This window comes from Lissotriton vulgaris, chromosome 9 (genome assembly GCF_964263255.1).
Source record: "Lissotriton vulgaris chromosome 9, aLisVul1.2, whole genome shotgun sequence".
In the NCBI taxonomy this organism is placed as follows: domain Eukaryota; kingdom Metazoa; phylum Chordata; class Amphibia; order Caudata; family Salamandridae; genus Lissotriton; species Lissotriton vulgaris.
Window position 1 is genome coordinate 541,724,412 of NC_141697.1, and position 17,001 is coordinate 541,741,412.

General features: G+C 43.4%; 10 non-coding genes across 10 annotated transcripts; all 10 read right to left on the reverse strand.

Moving 5' to 3' along the window:
• Positions 1–503: 503 nt before the first annotated feature.
• On the reverse strand, positions 504–575 carry TRNAG-UCC (transfer RNA glycine (anticodon UCC)). The gene has a single exon. It is a non-coding gene; the product is annotated as a tRNA-Gly (tRNA).
• A 1,513-nt stretch (positions 576–2,088) lies between these two features.
• TRNAG-CCC (transfer RNA glycine (anticodon CCC)) lies at positions 2,089–2,160 on the reverse strand. Its single transcript has one exon. It is a non-coding gene; the product is annotated as a tRNA-Gly (tRNA).
• Positions 2,161–3,693: 1,533 nt separating this feature from the next.
• TRNAG-UCC (transfer RNA glycine (anticodon UCC)) lies at positions 3,694–3,765 on the reverse strand. The gene has a single exon. It is a non-coding gene; the product is annotated as a tRNA-Gly (tRNA).
• A 1,507-nt stretch (positions 3,766–5,272) lies between these two features.
• On the reverse strand, positions 5,273–5,344 carry TRNAG-CCC (transfer RNA glycine (anticodon CCC)). The gene has a single exon. It is a non-coding gene; the product is annotated as a tRNA-Gly (tRNA).
• A 1,533-nt stretch (positions 5,345–6,877) lies between these two features.
• On the reverse strand, positions 6,878–6,949 carry TRNAG-UCC (transfer RNA glycine (anticodon UCC)). Its single transcript has one exon. It is a non-coding gene; the product is annotated as a tRNA-Gly (tRNA).
• A 1,512-nt stretch (positions 6,950–8,461) lies between these two features.
• On the reverse strand, positions 8,462–8,533 carry TRNAG-CCC (transfer RNA glycine (anticodon CCC)). Its single transcript has one exon. It is a non-coding gene; the product is annotated as a tRNA-Gly (tRNA).
• Positions 8,534–10,067: 1,534 nt separating this feature from the next.
• TRNAG-UCC (transfer RNA glycine (anticodon UCC)) lies at positions 10,068–10,139 on the reverse strand. The gene has a single exon. It is a non-coding gene; the product is annotated as a tRNA-Gly (tRNA).
• Positions 10,140–11,651: 1,512 nt separating this feature from the next.
• On the reverse strand, positions 11,652–11,723 carry TRNAG-CCC (transfer RNA glycine (anticodon CCC)). Its single transcript has one exon. It is a non-coding gene; the product is annotated as a tRNA-Gly (tRNA).
• Positions 11,724–13,256: 1,533 nt separating this feature from the next.
• On the reverse strand, positions 13,257–13,328 carry TRNAG-UCC (transfer RNA glycine (anticodon UCC)). The gene has a single exon. It is a non-coding gene; the product is annotated as a tRNA-Gly (tRNA).
• Positions 13,329–16,451: 3,123 nt separating this feature from the next.
• TRNAG-UCC (transfer RNA glycine (anticodon UCC)) lies at positions 16,452–16,523 on the reverse strand. Its single transcript has one exon. It is a non-coding gene; the product is annotated as a tRNA-Gly (tRNA).
• Positions 16,524–17,001: the final 478 nt, after the last annotated feature.

The window sequence follows — 17,001 nt, forward strand, 5'->3', positions numbered from 1 at the left end:
TCGGAGGCTCTTTCCATGGACATCTGCCTTTTGGATTCCTCTAAACTTGCCCTCTGATGAAACATTTTGTGAGCTGCAGTTACCTCCGACGGCTACAAGGTGGTGCTACATTCAGGTGAGGGCACAAGTATGCACAAAATGTTGGGGACTTTTGCCAGATTTATTGCTGGATCTTGCATATTTTTTTCAGAGGCTAAATATTGCCTAGGAAATGCTTTTTAACATAGAGATGCTGGAGTTAAAATGTCTGGTTGGGCCTCAGCCCTTTCATTGTCTGCCCACTGTAACATATTTTTTTACCACTACATGTGAGTGGTGACTCTGCTTTATGAAACTTATCATATATTAGGACAATGAATATAGCAGAAGGGGCGATCGAAATGCTTGCCTACATATTTGTTTATTTTTTATATAATGGCTGATTAACCTCTTAATTATATTACCATTTTGTGAAATGTTGCTTTAAAATATATCCTGCTTGCAGAATATATAAGTATTTGTACTGCGTTGGCCGGGAATCGAACCCGGGTCAACTGCTTGGAAGGCAGCTATGCTCACCACTATACCACCAACGCCCTCTGATCTTTGCGCTCTCGGTTCTAAACATTAGGACCCTGAGTTCAATGACTATCATGCACCAGCTTCAATGGTGCATTTGGTTTAGATACCAACATGAAAAGCAATAGAAAGTTTTTGTAGAGGGTAAGGAACTGGGATTGAAACCAAGGACAAAGCTGTGCAGAAGAGAAGAATGGAAAGCAGCAATACAAATAATAGATATGAACACATAGAGGCAGCATGGGAAGCAAAGCAGGGAAGAGAAATAGAGAACATTCCATGAAATGCCCAGGAGATAGATAAGAGCAGAACAAAAAAGGGAAGAATGAAATTCAAAGCCTCCACATAAAAGTGTTTGAAGGTCCCACCAGTCATTCATGCTTATTATTGTGTGCCTTTACTTTCAAAGTACAGTGTGGAGCCTTTGACGATCCCTCTCTTGTATTTCAGCAGACACAGATAGTTGAGAAGTCTTTTCTCACATAGCTGGCACAAGCTTGCGCTTTTCCTTGCTGGTAGCGTGGAAATGACAGCTTGGTCCTTGGAAGTAAAATCAAGCAAAATTAGCAGAGGATGGTTTCGATCCATCGACCTCTGGGTTATGGGCCCAGCACGCTTCCGCTGCGCCACTCTGCTCCGTTGTGAAAGTGTTCTTTTTATGCAGATAAGGAGCATTAGGCAGAGTAGCATGGGATTGGTCTGGCTCTCACCTCATTTGCATAAGTATATCCCAAGGCATGCTGGGTGCAGAAAAACTTCATCTTCCCCTCTCACAATCAGTCATAACTGAAAGTCAGACACTCTTAGGCACTAGCCGTTTCAGGCCTTTATCAAGACAGTAGCTCTTGAACCATCTCTCTCTCGCTCTGTGATCCTAGCACTAGCATGCTCAGGATTTGGCTTTACCTTGGAGCCAGAGATATACCCGGTGAGGGCTTGCCCGGTGTGAGGCTTTTGAGCGTTTGGGAGCGTTGTGGACGTTGGACAGGAAACTATGCGAATATGAAGCCTCCAACATTCCTGCTTCAGTGAGTGGTTCTTTCCATGGACATCTGACTCTTGGATTCCTCTCAACTTGCCTTCTGATAAAACATTTTGTGAGCAGCAGTTTCCTTCGACAGCTACAAGGTGGCGCTACATTCAGGTGAGAGCACAAGTATGCACAAAATGTTAGGGACTTTTGCCAGATTTATCGGTGGATCTTGCATATTTTTTTCAGAGGCTAGATATTGCCTAGAAATGCTTTTTAACATAGAGATGCTGGAGTTACAATGTCTGGTCGGGCCTCAGCCCTTCCATTGTTTGCCCACTGTAACAAATTTATTACCAGCACATGTGTGTTGTGACTCTGCTTTATGAAACTTATCATATATTAGGACAATGTATGTAGCAGAAGGTGCGATTGAGATGTTTGCCCACGTATTTGTTTATTTTTTTATATATGGCTGATTAATCTGTTCGTGAAATTTCCATTTTGTGACATGTTGCATTACAATATATCCTGCTTGCAGAATATATAAGTATTTTCAGTGCGTTGGCCGGGAATCGAACCCGGGTCAACTGCTTGGGAAGCAGCTATGCTCACCACTATACCACCAACGCCCTCTGATGTGTTAGCTCTCGGTTCTAAATATTACGTTGCAGAAATCAATGACTATCTTGCACCAGCTTCAATGGTGCATTTGGTTTAGATACCAACATGAGAAGCAGTAGAACGTTTTTTGCAGAGGGTAAGGAACTGGGGATTGAAACCAAGGACAAAGTTGTGCAGAAGAGAAGAAATGAAAAGCAACAGTACAAATAGTAGAAATGAGCATATATAGGCAGCATGGGAAGCAAAGCAGGGAAGAGAAAGAGAACATTCCATGAAATGCCCAGGAGATAGATAAGAGCAGAACAAAAAGGGAAGAATGAAATTCAAAGCATGCCCAGAAAGTTGTGTGAAGCTCCCACCAGTCAGTCATTTATGGTTATAATTGTGTGTCTTTACTTTCAAAGTACAGGGTTGTACCTTTCACGATCACTCTTGTATTACACAGACACGAATAGTTGAGAAGTCTTTTCTCACATAGCTGGCACAAGCTTGCACTTTTCCTTTCTGGCTATGTGGAAATGACAGCTTGGTCCTTGGAAGGAAAATCAAGCAAAATTAGCAGAGGATGGTTTCGATCCATCGACCTCTGGGTTATGGGCCCAGCACGCTTCCGCTGCGCCACTCTGCTCCTTTGTGAAAGTGTTCTCTTTATGCAGATGAGGAGGCATTCAGAGAAGTGACGTGGGATTGGTCGGGCTCTCACCTCATTTGCCTAAGTATATCGCAAGGCATGCTGGGTGCAGAAAATCTTTATCTTCCCCTCTCACAATCAGTCACAACTGAAAGTCCAGACCCTCTTAGGCACTAGCCGTTTCAGGCCTTTAACAAGACAACAGCTCTCCGACGCTCTCTGTCTCTCTCTCTCTCTGTGATCCTAGTGCTTGCATGCTCAGTATTTGGCTTTTCCTGGGAGCCAGAGATCTACCCGGTGAGGGCTTGCCGGTATAAGGCTTTAGAGCGTTTGGGAGCGTTCGGTACATGAGAGGACGTTGGACTGGAAGCTATGCAAATTTGAAGCATCCAAACTTCCTGCTGCAGTCGGAGGCTCTTTCCATGGACATCTGCCTTTTGGATTCCTCTAAACTTGCCCTCTGATGAAACATTTTGTGAGCTGCAGTTACCTCCGACGGCTACAAGGTGGTGCTACATTCAGGTGAGGGCACAAGTATGCACAAAATGTTGGGGACTTTTGCCAGATTTATTGCTGGACCTTGCATATTTTTTTCAGAGGCTAAATATTGCCTAGGAAATGCTTTTTAACATAGAGATGCTGGAGTTAAAATGTCTGGTCGGGCCTCAGCCCTTTCATTGTCTGCCCACTGTAACATATTTTTTTACCAGTACATGTGAGTGGTGACTCTGCTTTATGAAACTTATCATATATTAGGACAATGAATATAGCAGAAGGGGCGATCGAAATGCTTGCCTACATATTTGTTTATTTTTTATATAATGGCTGATTAACCTCTTAATTATATTACCATTTTGTGAAATGTTGCTTTAAAATATATCCTGCTTGCAGAATATATAAGTATTTGTACTGCGTTGGCCGGGAATCGAACCCGGGTCAACTGCTTGGAAGGCAGCTATGCTCACCACTATACCACCAACGCCCTCTGATCTTTGCGCTCTCGGTTCTAAACATTAGGACCCTGAGTTCAATGACTATCATGCACCAGCTTCAATGGTGCATTTGGTTTAGATACCAACATGAAAAGCAATAGAAAGTTTTTGTAGAGGGTAAGGAACTGGGATTGAAACTAAGGACAAAGCTGTGCAGAAGAGAAGAATGGAAAGCAGCAATACAAATAATAGATATGAACACATAGAGGCAGCATGGGAAGCAAAGCAGGGAAGAGAAATAGAGAACATTCCATGAAATGCCCAGGAGATAGATAAGAGCAGAACAAAAAAGGGAAGAATGAAATTCAAAGCCTCCACATAAAAGTGTTTGAAGGTCCCACCAGTCATTCATGCTTATTATTGTATGCCTTTACTTTCAAAGTACAGTGTGGAGCTTTTGACGATCCCTCTCTTGTATTTCAGCAGACACAGATAGTTGAGAAGTCTTTTCTCACATAGCTGGCACAAGCTTGCGCTTTTCCTTGCTGGTAGCGTGGAAATGACAGCTTGGTCCTTGGAAGTAAAATCAAGCAAAATTAGCAGAGGATGGTTTCGATCCATCGACCTCTGGGTTATGGGCCCAGCACGCTTCCGCTGCGCCACTCTGCTCCGTTGTGAAAGTGTTCTTTTTATGCAGATAAGGAGCATTAGGCAGAGTAGCATGGGATTGGTCTGGCTCTCACCTCATTTGCATAAGTATATCCCAAGGCATGCTGGGTGCAGAAAAACTTCATATTCCCCTCTCACAATCAGTCATAACTGAAAGTCAGACACTCTTAGGCACTAGCCGTTTCAGGCCTTTATCAAGACAGTAGCTCTTGAACCATCTCTCTCTCGCTCTGTGATCCTAGCACTAGCATGCTCAGGATTTGGCTTTACCTTGGAGCCAGAGATATACCCGGTGTGAGGCTTTTGAGCGTTTGGGAGCGTTCGGGACGTGAGTGGACGTTGGACAGGAAACTATGCGAATATGAAGCCTCCAACATTCCTGCTTCAGTGAGTGGTTCTTTCCATGGACATCTGACTCTTGGATTCCTCTCAACTTGCCTTCTGATAAAACATTTTGTGAGCAGCAGTTTCCTTCGACAGCTACAAGGTGGCTCTACATTCAGGTGAGAGCACAAGTATGCACAAAATGTTAGGGACTTTTGCCAGATTTATCGGTGGATCTTGCATATTTTTTCAGAGGCTAGATATTGCCTAGAAATGCTTTTTAACATAGAGATGCTGGAGTTACAATGTGTGGTCGGGCCTCAGCCCTTCCATTGTTTGCCCACTGTAACAAATTTATTACCAGCACATGTGTGTTGTGACTCTGCTTTATGAAACTTATCATATATTAGGACAATGTATGTAGCAGAAGGTGCGATTGAGATGTTTGCCCACGTATTTGTTTATTTTTTTATATATGGCTGATTAATCTGTTCGTGAAATTTCCATTTTGTGACATGTTGCATTACAATATATCCTGCTTGGAGAATATATAAGTATTTTCAGTGCGTTGGCCGGGAATCGAACCCGGGTCAACTGCTTGGGAAGCAGCTATGCTCACCACTATACCACCAACGCCCTCTGATGTGTTAGCTCTCGGTTCTAAATATTACGTTGCAGAAATCAATGACTATCTTGCACCAGCTTCAATGGTGCATTTGGTTTAGATACCAACATGAGAAGCAGTAGAACGTTTTTTGCAGAGGGTAAGGAACTGGGGATTGAAACCAAGGACAAAGTTGTGCAGAAGAGAAGAAATGAAAAGCAACAGTACAAATAGTAGAAATGAGCATATATAGGCAGCATGGGAAGCAAAGCAGGGAAGAGAAAGAGAACATTCCATGAAATGCCCAGGAGATAGATAAGAGCAGAACAAAAAGGGAAGAATGAAATTCAAAGCATGCCCAGAAAGTTGTGTGAAGCTCCCACCAGTCAGTCATTTATGGTTATAATTGTGTGTCTTTACTTTCAAAGTACAGGGTTGTACCTTTCACGATCACTCTTGTATTACACAGACACGAATAGTTGAGAAGTCTTTTCTCACATAGCTGGCACAAGCTTGCACTTTTCCTTTCTGGCTATGTGGAAATGACAGCTTGGTCCTTGGAAGGAAAATCAAGCAAAATTAGCAGAGGATGGTTTCGATCCATCGACCTCTGGGTTATGGGCCCAGCACGCTTCCGCTGCGCCACTCTGCTCCTTTGTGAAAGTGTTCTCTTTATGCAGATGAGGAGGCATTCAGAGAAGTGACGTGGGATTGGTCGGGCTCTCACCTCATTTGCCTAAGTATATCGCAAGGCATGCTGGGTGCAGAAAATCTTTATCTTCCCCTCTCACAATCAGTCACAACTGAAAGTCCAGACCCTCTTAGGCACTAGCCGTTTCAGGCCTTTAACAAGACAACAGCTCTCCGACGCTCTCTGTCTCTCTCTCTCTCTGTGATCCTAGTGCTTGCATGCTCAGTATTTGGCTTTTCCTGGGAGCCAGAGATCTACCCGGTGAGGGCTTGCCGGTATAAGGCTTTAGAGCGTTTGGGAGCGTTCGGTACATGAGAGGACGTTGGACTGGAAGCTATGCAAATTTGAAGCATCCAAACTTCCTGCTGCAGTCGGAGGCTCTTTCCATGGACATCTGCCTTTTGGATTCCTCTAAACTTGCCCTCTGATGAAACATTTTGTGAGCTGCAGTTACCTCCGACGGCTACAAGGTGGTGCTACATTCAGGTGAGGGCACAAGTATGCACAAAATGTTGGGGACTTTTGCCAGATTTATTGCTGGATCTTGCATATTTTTTTCAGAGGCTAAATATTGCCTAGGAAATGCTTTTTAACATAGAGATGCTGGAGTTAAAATGTCTGGTTGGGCCTCAGCCCTTTCATTGTCTGCCCACTGTAACATATTTTTTTACCACTACATGTGAGTGGTGACTCTGCTTTATGAAACTTATCATATATTAGGACAATGAATATAGCAGAAGGGGCGATCGAAATGCTTGCCTACATATTTGTTTATTTTTTATATAATGGCTGATTAACCTCTTAATTATATTACCATTTTGTGAAATGTTGCTTTAAAATATATCCTGCTTGCAGAATATATAAGTATTTGTACTGCGTTGGCCGGGAATCGAACCCGGGTCAACTGCTTGGAAGGCAGCTATGCTCACCACTATACCACCAACGCCCTCTGATCTTTGCGCTCTCGGTTCTAAACATTAGGACCCTGAGTTCAATGACTATCATGCACCAGCTTCAATGGTGCATTTGGTTTAGATACCAACATGAAAAGCAATAGAAAGTTTTTGTAGAGGGTAAGGAACTGGGATTGAAACCAAGGACAAAGCTGTGCAGAAGAGAAGAATGGAAAGCAGCAATACAAATAATAGATATGAACACATAGAGGCAGCATGGGAAGCAAAGCAGGGAAGAGAAATAGAGAACATTCCATGAAATGCCCAGGAGATAGATAAGAGCAGAACAAAAAAGGGAAGAATGAAATTCAAAGCCTCCACATAAAAGTGTTTGAAGGTCCCACCAGTCATTCATGCTTATTATTGTGTGCCTTTACTTTCAAAGTACAGTGTGGAGCCTTTGACGATCCCTCTCTTGTATTTCAGCAGACACAGATAGTTGAGAAGTCTTTTCTCACATAGCTGGCACAAGCTTGCGCTTTTCCTTGCTGGTAGCGTGGAAATGACAGCTTGGTCCTTGGAAGTAAAATCAAGCAAAATTAGCAGAGGATGGTTTCGATCCATCGACCTCTGGGTTATGGGCCCAGCACGCTTCCGCTGCGCCACTCTGCTCCGTTGTGAAAGTGTTCTTTTTATGCAGATAAGGAGCATTAGGCAGAGTAGCATGGGATTGGTCTGGCTCTCACCTCATTTGCATAAGTATATCCCAAGGCATGCTGGGTGCAGAAAAACTTCATCTTCCCCTCTCACAATCAGTCATAACTGAAAGTCAGACACTCTTAGGCACTAGCCGTTTCAGGCCTTTATCAAGACAGTAGCTCTTGAACCATCTCTCTCTCGCTCTGTGATCCTAGCACTAGCATGCTCAGGATTTGGCTTTACCTTGGAGCCAGAGATATACCCGGTGAGGGCTTGCCCGGTGTGAGGCTTTTGAGCGTTTGGGAGCGTTGTGGACGTTGGACAGGAAACTATGCGAATATGAAGCCTCCAACATTCCTGCTTCAGTGAGTGGTTCTTTCCATGGACATCTGACTCTTGGATTCCTCTCAACTTGCCTTCTGATAAAACATTTTGTGAGCAGCAGTTTCCTTCGACAGCTACAAGGTGGCGCTACATTCAGGTGAGAGCACAAGTATGCACAAAATGTTAGGGACTTTTGCCAGATTTATCGGTGGATCTTGCATATTTTTTCAGAGGCTAGATATTGCCTAGAAATGCTTTTTAACATAGAGATGCTGGAGTTACAATGTCTGGTCGGGCCTCAGCCCTTCCATTGTTTGCCCACTGTAACAAATTTATTACCAGCACATGTGTGTTGTGACTCTGCTTTATGAAACTTATCATATATTAGGACAATGTATGTAGCAGAAGGTGCGATTGAGATGTTTGCCCACGTATTTGTTTATTTTTTTATATATGGCTGATTAATCTGTTCGTGAAATTTCCATTTTGTGACATGTTGCATTACAATATATCCTGCTTGCAGAATATATAAGTATTTTCAGTGCGTTGGCCGGGAATCGAACCCGGGTCAACTGCTTGGGAAGCAGCTATGCTCACCACTATACCACCAACGCCCTCTGATGTGTTAGCTCTCGGTTCTAAATATTACGTTGCAGAAATCAATGACTATCTTGCACCAGCTTCAATGGTGCATTTGGTTTAGATACCAACATGAGAAGCAGTAGAACGTTTTTTGCAGAGGGTAAGGAACTGGGGATTGAAACCAAGGACAAAGTTGTGCAGAAGAGAAGAAATGAAAAGCAACAGTACAAATAGTAGAAATGAGCATATATAGGCAGCATGGGAAGCAAAGCAGGGAAGAGAAAGAGAACATTCCATGAAATGCCCAGGAGATAGATAAGAGCAGAACAAAAAGGGAAGAATGAAATTCAAAGCATGCCCAGAAAGTTGTGTGAAGCTCCCACCAGTCAGTCATTTATGGTTATAATTGTGTGTCTTTACTTTCAAAGTACAGGGTTGTACCTTTCACGATCACTCTTGTATTACACAGACACGAATAGTTGAGAAGTCTTTTCTCACATAGCTGGCACAAGCTTGCACTTTTCCTTTCTGGCTATGTGGAAATGACAGCTTGGTCCTTGGAAGGAAAATCAAGCAAAATTAGCAGAGGATGGTTTCGATCCATCGACCTCTGGGTTATGGGCCCAGCATGCTTCCGCTGCGCCACTCTGCTCCTTTGTGAAAGTGTTCTCTTTATGCAGATGAGGAGGCATTCAGAGAAGTGACGTGGGATTGGTCGGGCTCTCACCTCATTTGCCTAAGTATATCGCAAGGCATGCTGGGTGCAGAAAATCTTTATCTTCCCCTCTCACAATCAGTCACAACTGAAAGTCCAGACCCTCTTAGGCACTAGCCGTTTCAGGCCTTTAACAAGACAACAGCTCTCCGACGCTCTCTGTCTCTCTCTCTCTCTGTGATCCTAGTGCTTGCATGCTCAGTATTTGGCTTTACCTGGGAGCCAGAGATCTACCCGGTGAGGGCTTGCCGGGTATAAGGCTTTAGAGCGTTTGGGAGCATTCGGTACATGAGAGGACGTTGGACTGGAAGCTATGCAAATTTGAAGCATCCAAACTTCCTGCTGCAGTCGGAGGCTCTTTCCATGGACATCTGCCTTTTGGATTCCTCTAAACTTGCCCTCTGATGAAACATTTTGTGAGCTGCAGTTACCTCCGACGGCTACAAGGTGGTGCTACATTCAGGTGAGGGCACAAGTATGCACAAAATGTTGGGGACTTTTGCCAGATTTATTGCTGGATCTTGCATATTTTTTTCAGAGGCTAAATATTGCCTAGGAAATGCTTTTTAACATAGAGATGCTGGAGTTAAAATGTCTGGTCGGGCCTCAGCCCTTTCATTGTCTGCCCACTGTAACATATTTTTTTACCAGTACATGTGAGTGGTGACTCTGCTTTATGAAACTTATCATATATTAGGACAATGAATATAGCAGAAGGGGCGATCGAAATGCTTGCCTACATATTTGTTTATTTTTTATATAATGGCTGATTAACCTCTTAATTATATTACCATTTTGTGAAATGTTGCTTTAAAATATATCCTGCTTGCAGAATATATAAGTATTTGTACTGCGTTGGCCGGGAATCGAACCCGGGTCAACTGCTTGGAAGGCAGCTATGCTCACCACTATACCACCAACGCCCTCTGATCTTTGCGCTCTCGGTTCTAAACATTAGGACCCTGAGTTCAATGACTATCATGCACCAGCTTCAATGGTGCATTTGGTTTAGATACCAACATGAAAAGCAATAGAGAGTTTTTGTAGAGGGTAAGGAACTGGGATTGAAACCAAGGACAAAGCTGTGCAGAAGAGAAGAATGGAAAGCAGCAATACAAATAATAGATATGAACACATAGAGGCAGCATGGGAAGCAAAGCAGGGAAGAGAAATAGAGAACATTCCATGAAATACCCAGGAGATAGATAAGAGCAGAACAAAAAAGGGAAGAATGAAATTCAAAGCCTCCACATAAAAGTGTTTGAAGGTCCCACCAGTCATTCATGCTTATTATTGTGTGCCTTTACTTTCAAAGTACAGTGTGGAGCTTTTGACGATCCCTCTCTTGTATTTCAGCAGACACAGATAGTTGAGAAGTCTTTTCTCACATAGCTGGCACAAGCTTGCGCTTTTCCTTGCTGGTAGCGTGGAAATGACAGCTTGGTCCTTGGAAGTAAAATCAAGCAAAATTAGCAGAGGATGGTTTCGATCCATCGACCTCTGGGTTATGGGCCCAGCACGCTTCCGCTGCGCCACTCTGCTCCGTTGTGAAAGTGTTCTTTTTATGCAGATAAGGAGCATTAGGCAGAGTAGCATGGGATTGGTCTGGCTCTCACCTCATTTGCATAAGTATATCCCAAGGCATGCTGGGTGCAGAAAAACTTCATCTTCCCCTCTCACAATCAGTCATAACTGAAAGTCAGACACTCTTAGGCACTAGCCGTTTCAGGCCTTTATCAAGACAGTAGCTCTTGAACCATCTCTCTCTCGCTCTGTGATCCTAGCACTAGCATGCTCAGGATTTGGCTTTACCTTGGAGCCAGAGATATACCCGGTGAGGGCTTGCCCGGTGTGAGGCTTTTGAGCGTTTGGGAGCGTTGTGGACGTTGGACAGGAAACTATGCGAATATGAAGCCTCCAACATTCCTGCTTCAGTGAGTGGTTCTTTCCATGGACATCTGACTCTTGGATTCCTCTCAACTTGCCTTCTGATAAAACATTTTGTGAGCAGCAGTTTCCTTCGACAGCTACAAGGTGGCGCTACATTCAGGTGAGAGCACAAGTATGCACAAAATGTTAGGGACTTTTGCCAGATTTATCGGTGGATCTTGCATATTTTTTCAGAGGCTAGATATTGCCTAGAAATGCTTTTTAACATAGAGATGCTGGAGTTACAATGTCTGGTCGGGCCTCAGCCCTTCCATTGTTTGCCCACTGTAACAAATTTATTACCAGCACATGTGTGTTGTGACTCTGCTTTATGAAACTTATCATATATTAGGACAATGTATGTAGCAGAAGGTGCGATTGAGATGTTTGCCCACGTATTTGTTTATTTTTTTATATATGGCTGATTAATCTGTTCGTGAAATTTCCATTTTGTGACATGTTGCATTACAATATATCCTGCTTGCAGAATATATAAGTATTTTCAGTGCGTTGGCCGGGAATCGAACCCGGGTCAACTGCTTGGGAAGCAGCTATGCTCACCACTATACCACCAACGCCCTCTGATGTGTTAGCTCTCGGTTCTAAATATTACGTTGCAGAAATCAATGACTATCTTGCACCAGCTTCAATGGTGCATTTGGTTTAGATACCAACATGAGAAGCAGTAGAACGTTTTTTGCAGAGGGTAAGGAACTGGGGATTGAAACCAAGGACAAAGTTGTGCAGAAGAGAAGAAATGAAAAGCAACAGTACAAATAGTAGAAATGAGCATATATAGGCAGCATGGGAAGCAAAGCAGGGAAGAGAAAGAGAACATTCCATGAAATGCCCAGGAGATAGATAAGAGCAGAACAAAAAGGGAAGAATGAAATTCAAAGCATGCCCAGAAAGTTGTGTGAAGCTCCCACCAGTCAGTCATTTATGGTTATAATTGTGTGTCTTTACTTTCAAAGTACAGGGTTGTACCTTTCACGATCACTCTTGTATTACACAGACACGAATAGTTGAGAAGTCTTTTCTCACATAGCTGGCACAAGCTTGCACTTTTCCTTTCTGGCTATGTGGAAATGACAGCTTGGTCCTTGGAAGGAAAATCAAGCAAAATTAGCAGAGGATGGTTTCGATCCATCGACCTCTGGGTTATGGGCCCAGCACGCTTCCGCTGCGCCACTCTGCTCCTTTGTGAAAGTGTTCTCTTTATGCAGATGAGGAGGCATTCAGAGAAGTGACGTGGGATTGGTCGGGCTCTCACCTCATTTGCCTAAGTATATCGCAAGGCATGCTGGGTGCAGAAAATCTTTATCTTCCCCTCTCACAATCAGTCACAACTGAAAGTCCAGACCCTCTTAGGCACTAGCCGTTTCAGGCCTTTAACAAGACAACAGCTCTCCGACGCTCTCTGTCTCTCTCTCTCTCTGTGATCCTAGTGCTTGCATGCTCAGTATTTGGCTTTTCCTGGGAGCCAGAGATCTACCCGGTGAGGGCTTGCCGGTATAAGGCTTTAGAGCGTTTGGGAGCGTTCGGTACATGAGAGGACGTTGGACTGGAAGCTATGCAAATTTGAAGCATCCAAACTTCCTGCTGCAGTCGGAGGCTCTTTCCATGGACATCTGCCTTTTGGATTCCTCTAAACTTGCCCTCTGATGAAACATTTTGTGAGCTGCAGTTACCTCCGACGGCTACAAGGTGGTGCTACATTCAGGTGAGGGCACAAGTATGCACAAAATGTTGGGGACTTTTGCCAGATTTATTGCTGGACCTTGCATATTTTTTTCAGAGGCTAAATATTGCCTAGGAAATGCTTTTTAACATAGAGATGCTGGAGTTAAAATGTCTGGTCGGGCCTCAGCCCTTTCATTGTCTGCCCACTGTAACATATTTTTTTACCAGTACATGTGAGTGGTGACTCTGCTTTATGAAACTTATCATATATTAGGACAATGAATATAGCAGAAGGGGCGATCGAAATGCTTGCCTACATATTTGTTTATTTTTTATATAATGGCTGATTAACCTCTTAATTATATTACCATTTTGTGAAATGTTGCTTTAAAATATATCCTGCTTGCAGAATATATAAGTATTTGTACTGCGTTGGCCGGGAATCGAACCCGGGTCAACTGCTTGGAAGGCAGCTATGCTCACCACTATACCACCAACGCCCTCTGATCTTTGTGCTCTCGGTTCTGAACATTAGGACCCTGAGTTCAATGACTATCATGCACCAGCTTCAATGGTGCATTTGGTTTAGATACCAACATGAAAAGCAATAGAAAGTTTTTGTAGAGGGTAAGGAACTGGGATTGAAACCAAGGACAAAGCTGTGCAGAAGAGAAGAATGGAAAGCAGCAATACAAATAATAGATATGAACACATAGAGGCAGCATGGGAAGCAAAGCAGGGAAGAGAAATAGAGAACATTCCATGAAATGCCCAGGAGATAGATAAGAGCAGAACAAAAAAGGGAAGAATGAAATTCAAAGCCTCCACATAAAAGTGTTTGAAGGTCCCACCAGTCATTCATGCTTATTATTGTGTGCCTTTACTTTCAAAGTACAGTGTGGAGCTTTTGACGATCCCTCTCTTGTATTTCAGCAGACACAGATAGTTGAGAAGTCTTTTCTCACATAGCTGGCACAAGCTTGCGCTTTTCCTTGCTGGTAGCGTGGAAATGACAGCTTGGTCCTTGGAAGTAAAATCAAGCAAAATTAGCAGAGGATGGTTTCGATCCATCGACCTCTGGGTTATGGGCCCAGCACGCTTCCGCTGCGCCACTCTGCTCCGTTGTGAAAGTGTTCTTTTTATGCAGATAAGGAGCATTAGGCAGAGTAGCATGGGATTGGTCTGGCTCTCACCTCATTTGCATAAGTATATCCCAAGGCATGCTGGGTGCAGAAAAACTTCATCTTCCCCTCTCACAATCAGTCATAACTGAAAGTCAGACACTCTTAGGCACTAGCCGTTTCAGGCCTTTATCAAGACAGTAGCTCTTGAACCATCTCTCTCTCGCTCTGTGATCCTAGCACTAGCATGCTCAGGATTTGGCTTTACCTTGGAGCCAGAGATATACCCGGTGAGGGCTTGCCCGGTGTGAGGCTTTTGAGCGTTTGGGAGCGTTCGGGACGTGAGTGGACGTTGGACAGGAAACTATGCGAATATGAAGCCTCCAACATTCCTGCTTCAGTGAGTGGTTCTTTCCATGGACATCTGACTCTTGGATTCCTCTCAACTTGCCTTCTGATAAAACATTTTGTGAGCAGCAGTTTCCTTCGACAGCTACAAGGTGGCGCTACATTCAGGTGAGAGCACAAGTATGCACAAAATGTTAGGGACTTTTGCCAGATTTATCGGTGGATCTTGCATATTTTTTCAGAGGCTAGATATTGCCTAGAAATGCTTTTTAACATAGAGATGCTGGAGTTACAATGTCTGGTCGGGCCTCAGCCCTTCCATTGTTTGCCCACTGTAACAAATTTATTACCAGCACATGTGTGTTGTGACTCTGCTTTATGAAACTTATCATATATTAGGACAATGTATGTAGCAGAAGGTGCGATTGAGATGTTTGCCCACGTATTTGTTTATTTTTTTATATATGGCTGATTAATCTGTTCGTGAAATTTCCATTTTGTGACATGTTGCATTACAATATATCCTGCTTGCAGAATATATAAGTATTTTCAGTGCGTTGGCCTGGAATCGAACCCGGGTCAACTGCTTGGGAAGCAGCTATGCTCACCACTATACCACCAACGCCCTCTGATGTGTTAGCTCTCGGTTCTAAATATTACGTTGCAGAAATCAATGACTATCTTGCACCAGCTTCAATGGTGCATTTGGTTTAGATACCAACATGAGAAGCAGTAGAACGTTTTTTGCAGAGGGTAAGGAACTGGGGATTGAAACCAAGGACAAAGTTGTGCAGAAGAGAAGAAATGAAAAGCAACAGTACAAATAGTAGAAATGAGCATATATAGGCAGCATGGGAAGCAAAGCAGGGAAGAGAAAGAGAACATTCCATGAAATGCCCAGGAGATAGATAAGAGCAGAACAAAAAGGGAAGAATGAAATTCAAAGCATGCCCAGAAAGTTGTGTGAAGCTCCCACCAGTCATTTATGGTTATAATTGTGTGTATTTACTTTCAAAGTACAGGGTTGTACCTTTCACGATCACTCTTGTATTACACAGACACGAATAGTTGAGAAGTCTTTTCTCACATAGCTGGTACAAGCTTGCACTTTTCCTTTCTGGCTATGTGGAAATGACAGCTTGGTCCTTGGAAGGAAAATCAAGCAAAATTAGCAGAGGATGGTTTCGATCCATCGACCTCTGGGTTATGGGCCCAGCACGCTTCCGCTGCGCCACTCTGCTCCTTTGTGAAAGTGTTCTGTTTATGCAGATGAGGAGGCATTCAGAGAAGTGACGTGGGATTGGTCGGGCTCTCACCTCATTTGCCTAAGTATATCGCAAGGCATGCTGGGTGCAGAAAATCTTTATCTTCCCCTCTCACAATCAGTCACAACTGAAAGTCCAGACCCTCTTATTCACTAGCCGTTTCAGGCCTTTAACAAGACAACAGCTCTCCGACGCTCTCTGTCTCTCTCTCTCTCTGTGATCCTAGTGCTTGCATGCTCAGTATTTGGCTTTACCTGGGAGCCAGAGATCTACCCGGTGAGGGCTTACCGGTATAAGGCTTTAGAGCGTTTGGGAGCGTTCGGTACATGAGAGGACGTTGGACTGGAAGCTATGCAAATTCGAAGCATCCAAACTTCCTGCTGCAGTCGGAGGCTCTTTCCATGGACATCTGCCTTTTGGATTCCTCTAAACTTGCCCTCTGATGAAACATTTTGTGAGCTGCAGTTACCTCCGACGGCTACAAGGTGGTGCTACATTCAGGTGAGGGCACAAGTATGCACAAAATGTTGGGGACTTTTGCCAGATTTATTGCTGGATCTTGCATATTTTTTTCAGAGGCTAAATATTGCCTAGGAAATGCTTTTTAACATAGAGATGCTGGAGTTAAAATGTCTGGTCGGGCCTCAGCCCTTTCATTGTCTGCCCACTGTAACATATTTTTTTACCAGTACATGTGAGTGGTGACTCTGCTTTATGAAACTTATCATATATTAGGACAATGAATATAGCAGAAGGGGCGATCGAAATGCTTGCCTACATATTTGTTTATTTTTTATATAATGGCTGATTAACCTCTTAATTATATTACCATTTTGTGAAATGTTGCTTTAAAATATATCCTGCTTGCAGAATATATAAGTATTTGTACTGCGTTGGCCGGGAATCGAACCCGGGTCAACTGCTTGGAAGGCAGCTATGCTCACCACTATACCACCAACGCCCTCTGATCTTTGCGCTCTCGGTTCTAAACATTAGGACCCTGAGTTCAATGACTATCATGCACCAGCTTCAATGGTGCATTTGGTTTAGATACCAACATGAAAAGCAATAGAAAGTTTTTGTAGAGGGTAAGGAACTGGGATTGAAACCAAGGACAAAGCTGTGCAGAAGAGAAGAATGGAAAGCAGCAATACAAATAATAGATATGAACACATAGAGGCAGCATGGGAAGCAAAGCAGGGAAGAGAAATAGAAAAACATTCCATGAAATGCCCAGGAGATAGATAAGAGCAGAACAAAAAAGGGAAGAATGAAATTCAAAGCCTCCACATAAAAGTGTTTGAAGGTCCCACCAGTCATTCATGCTTATTATTGTGTGCCTTTACTTTCAAAGTACAGTGTGGAGCTTTTGACGATCCCTCTCTTGTATTTCAGCAGACACAGATAGTTGAGAAGTCTTTTCTCACATAGCTGGCACA